The 5,726-nt window shown below is 38.5% G+C and overlaps 1 non-coding gene across 1 annotated transcript; it reads right to left on the bottom strand.

Moving 5' to 3' along the window:
- Positions 1-5,225: 5,225 nt before the first annotated feature.
- LOC116269320 lies at positions 5,226-5,328 on the bottom strand. The gene has a single exon (XR_004176797.1). It is a non-coding gene; the product is annotated as a small nucleolar RNA U13 (small nucleolar RNA).
- Between the last annotated feature and the right edge of the window lie 398 nt (positions 5,329-5,726).

Raw genomic sequence — 5,726 nt, 5'->3', positions numbered from 1 at the left:
GGACTTTTCTGAAGAAACCTTACAGGCCAGAAAAACATTAAATGGCATTTTCAAAGTCATTTTAAAAAACTGCCAAAAGAAAGCCCAGGACCAGATAAATTTACAGCCAAAATCTACCAAACACACAAAGAAAAACAAAGAGGAATTATCCCAAAACTACACCAAAAAATTGAAGAGGGCATTCTCCCTCACTCATTCCATAAGGCCAAGATCACCCTGATACCAAAAGCAGACAAGGACACAACAAAAAAAGAAAAGTACAGACCCATATCTCTGATGAACACAGATTCAAAAATTTTCAACAAAATACAAGCAAGTTGAATCCAACAGCATATTAAAAAGAGAATATACCATGATCAGGAGTGATTTATACCAGGAATGCAAAGATGGTTCGACATTCCCAAATCAATAAATGTGATACATTACATAAACAGAATTAAGAACAAAACCGTATGATCATCTCTATGAAAGTGGAAAAAACAATTGATAAAATTCAATGACCTTTCATCATAAAAATCCTCAACAACCTAGGCATAGAACAAAACATACTTCAACATAATAAAGGCAACATATGACAAACCTACAGCCAACAACATACTTAACAGGGAAAGGTTGAAAGCATTCCCTCTAAGAATTGGAACGAGACAAGGATGTCTACTTTCACTACTTTTATTTAACATAGTACTACAAGTCCTCACCAGCACAATCAAACAAGAAAAAAAAAAAAAAAAAAAAAGGCATCCAAATGAGAAAAGAGGAAGTTAAATTATCACTGTTTGCTAATGATATTATCTTATATCCAGAAAACCTACAGAGTCCACCAAAAAACTCTTAGATTTGATAAATGAATTCAGTAGTTTCAGGATAAAAAATTAACATACAAAAATCAGTACTATTTCTATACAGCAACAATAATCTAGCTGAGGACCAAATCAAGAAGGCAATTCCACTTACAGTGCTACAAAAAAATAATAATAATAAAATACCAGGCATATATTTAATCAAGGAGGTAAAAAATTCCTATAAGGAAACAACAAAGTACTGATATAAAAAATCAAAATGACACAAACAGAAAAACATACCATGCTTCCAACCCTTGGTCATGATTTGGAAAAATCAATATTTTTAAAATGACATACTGCCTGTATTAGTCTGTTTTCACATTGCTGATAAAGACATACCCGAAACTGGGCAATTTACAAAAGAAAGAGGTTTATTAGACTTACAGTTCCACGTGGCTGGGGAGGCCTTACAATCTTGGCAGAAGGCAAGGAGGAGTAAGTCACATCTTATGTGGATGGCAGCAGGCAAAAAAAAGAGAGCCTGTGCAAAGACACTCCCATGTTTAAAATCATCAGATCTCATGAGACCCATTCACTATTATGAGAACAGCACAGGAAAAACCCACCCGATGATTTAATCATCTCCCACCTGGTCCCTCTCACAACATGTGGGAATTATGGAATCTCCAATATGAGATTTGGGTGGGGACACAGAGCCAACCCATATTATTCCATCCCTGCCCCCTCCCAAATCTCATATCTTCATATTTCAAAACCAATCATGCCTTCCCAACAGTCCCCCAAGTCTCAACTCATTTCAGCATTAACTCAAAAGTCCACAGTCCAAAGTCTCATTAGACAAGACAAATTCCGTCCACTTATGAGCCTGTAAAAGGTAAAGCAAGTTAGTTACTTCCTAGATACAATGGGGGTACACGCATTGGGTAAATACAGCCATTACAAACGGGAGTAATTGGCCAAACAAAAGGGGCTACAGGGCCCATGCAAGTTTAAAATCCAGTGGGGCAGTCAAATCTTAAAGCTCTGAAATAATCTCCTTTGATTCCATGCCTCACATCCAGGTCATGCTGATGCAAGAGGTAGGTTCCCTAGTCTTGGGCAGCTTCACTTCTGTGGCTTTGCAGGGTACAGCCTCTCTCCTGGTTGCCTTCATGGTGTGGTGTTGAGTGCCTGTGGCTTTTCCAGGTGCATGGTGCAATCTGTCAGTGGATCTACCATTCTGGGGTCTGGAGGACAGTGGCCCTCTTCTCACAGCTCCACTAGGCAGTGACCCAGTAGGGACTCTGTGTGGGGGCTCCCACCCCATGTTTTCCTTCTGCACTGCCCTAGCAGAGTTTCTTCATGAGGACCCCACCCCAACAGCAAACTTCTGCCTGGGCATCCAGCAGTTTCCATACATTTTCTGAAATCTAGGTGGAGGTTCCTAAACCCCGATTCTTGACTTCTGTGCACTCACAGGCTTAACACCATGTGGAAGCTGCCAAGGCTTGAGGCTTGCACCCTCTGAAGCCACAGCCTGAGTTATATATTTGTCCCTTTCCGCCATGGCTGGAGTGGCTAGGATATAGGGCCCCAAGTCCCTAGGTTGCACACAGTGCAGGGACCCTGGGCCCAGCCCAAGAAACCACATTTTCCTCCTAGGGCCTCCAGGCCTTTGATGGGAGGGGCTGCCATGAAGACCTCTGACATTCCCTGGAGACATTTTCCCCATTGTCTTGGGAAGTAACATTCAGTTCCTTGTTACTTATGGAAATTTCTGCAACTGGCTTGGATTTTTCCTCAGAAATGGGATTTTCTTTTCTATCTCATTGTCAGGTTGCAAATTTTCCAAACTTTTACCCTCTGCTTCCTTTATAAAACTGAATGCCTTTAACAGCACCCAAGTCACCTTTTGAACGCTTTGCTGCTTAGAAATTTCTTCTGCCAGATACCCTAAACCATCTCTCTCAAGTTTCAAGTTCCACAAATCTCTAGGGCAGGGACAAAATGCCACCAGTCTGTTTCCTAAAATGTAACAAGAGTTACCTTTGCTCCAGTTCCCAACAAGTTCCTCATCTCCATCTGAGACCACCTCAGCCTGGACCTTATTGTTCATATCACTATCAGAATTTTTGTCAAAGCCATTCAACATGTCTTTAGGAAGTTCCAAACTTTCCCACATTTTTCTGCCTCCTTTTGAGCCTTCCAATCTCTTCTAACCTCTGCCTATTACCCAGTTGCAAAGCCACTTCCACATTTTCAGGTATCTTTTCAGCAGCGCTCCACTCCCAGTACCAATTTACTATATTACTCCATTTTCATGCTGCTGATAAAGACATATCCAAGACTCGGCAATTTACAAAAGAAAGAGGTTAATTGGACTTACAGTTCCACATGGCTGAGGAGGCCTCACAATCATGGCGGAAGGCAAGAAGGAGCACGTCACATTTTACGTGGAGGGCAGCAGGCAAAAAAGAGAGCTTGCGCAGAGAAAATCCTGTTTTTGAAACCATCAGATCTCATGAGACCCATTCACTATCACAAGAACAGCACAGGAAAAACCCACCCCCATGATTCAATCATTTCCCACCTGGTCCCTCCCACAACATATGGGAATTATGGGACCTCCAAGATGAAATTTGGGTGGCAGCACAGAGCCAAACCATATCATCGCCCAAAGTTACTTATAGATTCAATGAAATCCCTATCAATTACCAACATTATTTTTCACAGAATTAGAAAAAAAACAATCCTAAAATTCACATGAAACCAAAAAAGTGCCCAAAGAGTGAAAGCAATCCTAAGCAAAAAGAACAAAGCTGGAAAAATCACAGTACCTGACTTCAAATCATACTACACAGCCATGATAACCAAAACAGCATGGTACTGGTCTAAAAATAGACACATAGGTCAATGAAACAGAATAGAGAACCCAGAAATAAATCAACGAACCTACAACCAACTGATCTTTTACAAAGTAAAAAATATGTATATACACTCGGGAAAGGAAACCCTTTTCAATATATGATGCCGGGAAAATTGGATAGTCATATGCAGAAGAATAAAACTGGACTCATACTTCTTACCATATACAAAAATTAATTCAAGATAAATTAAAGAACTAAATGTAACATCTGTAAGTATAAAAATCCTAGAAGAAAACCTAGGAAAAACTTTTCTGGACATTGGCCTATTCAAAGAATTTGTTATCAAGTCTTCAAAATCCAAATTAACAAAAATAAAAATTGACAAATGAGACTTAATTAAACCAAAAAACCTCTGCACAGCAAAAGAAACTATCAACAGAGTAAACACAAAACCTACAGAATTGGAAAACATATTTGCAAACTATGCATCCAACAAGGGCTAATATCCAGAATCTATGAGAAACTCAAACAGCTCAACATGAAAAAAGCCAAATAACTCTACTAAAAAGTGAGCAAAGGACATGAACAAATATTTTTCAAAAGAAGACATACAAGTGGCCAATAAACATATGAAAAAGTGCTTAAAATCACTAATCATAAGAGAAATGCAAATAAAAACCACAATGAGCCACCATCTCATACCAGTCAGAATGACTATTATTAAAAAGTCAAAAAAAAAAAAAAAAAAAAAAACGCAAAATAGATGTTGACAAGGTTGTAGAAAAAAAAAAGGAATGCTTATACACTGTTGGTGGAACTATAAAGTAGTAAAACCTTTATGGGAAACAGTATGAAGAATTCTCAAAGAACTAAAAATAGAATCATCATTCAATCCAGCAATCCCATTACTGGGTATATACCCAATGGAAAGAACTCATTATACCAAAAAGATACCTGCACTTCTTTCAAAACGATTCACAATAGCAAAGATACAGAATCAACCTAAGTGTCTATCAATGGAGGACTGAATAAAGAAAATGTGGTATGTATATATATATACACATATATATAGGAACACTACTCAGCTATAAAAAAGAAGGAAATCATGTCTTTTTTGGTAACATGGATGTTACTAGAGGCCAGAATCCTAACTGAAATAACTCAAAAACAGAAAGTCAAATACCACATGTTCTCACTTACAAGTGAGAGTGAAACAATGGGGACACATGGACATACGGAGTAAAATAATAGACATTGCAGACTACAAAAGGTGGGAGGCTGGGAGAGGGGATGAGGGCTGAAAAATTACCTGTTGGGTAGAATGTTCTCTATCTGGGTGATGGGGACACTAAAAGCCCAGACTTCACCACTATGCAATATATGCATGTAAGAAATCTGCACTTGAACCCTCTAAATGTATTAAAAATTTAAAATAAATAAAAAATAATTAAAAGAAGAAATTTAAGACAAAAGAGATACATGATAAGGTCAAGGTTAAATACAGAGTTAGTAGTGAAACAAGGCCTAATGTCCCATTTCTCAATACAACACTTTTCTTTGTTTTTCCTTTCTTTCATGTCAGACGGGTAATGTGCCGACCTCATAATAAGGTTGAGGGTGGCACATTTCACACATGCGTGTGAACACCCAATCATCATGCTCATGAACTACAAAAGGATTTACAACATTCTTTTTATCATAGTACTTTGTTTTACACATTCCCAAACGAAGAGACAGCCTCCTTTATATGCATTATTATTTAAGAATCTGTATACCATCTGAAGCTGAATACCATCTGAAGCTGAATTCCAACTACACACTCTCTGGAACAGAATGGCTTCTTTTATACAGGATGGCTGATCTCCAACCCCATATCTCAAAGCTATCAATAGCAAAAAGAAACATCAATAGTCTGGAAATGTATCCCACCCGGGCAAGCACAAATTAAAGCCCCACAAGTAGGGGGTTCCCCTTGTCCCCAAGGGACTACAAAGGAATTTCACTTTGCCTCATCCCACTAGCTCTATTCCAACATTCTGGCACTTACAAACATTAAATATTTAATGAGCACCTATTA

Source organism: Papio anubis, chromosome 10 (genome assembly GCF_008728515.1).
Source record: "Papio anubis isolate 15944 chromosome 10, Panubis1.0, whole genome shotgun sequence".
Lineage (NCBI taxonomy): Eukaryota > Metazoa > Chordata > Mammalia > Primates > Cercopithecidae > Papio > Papio anubis.
This window is presented reverse-complemented; position numbering and strand designations above follow the sequence as displayed.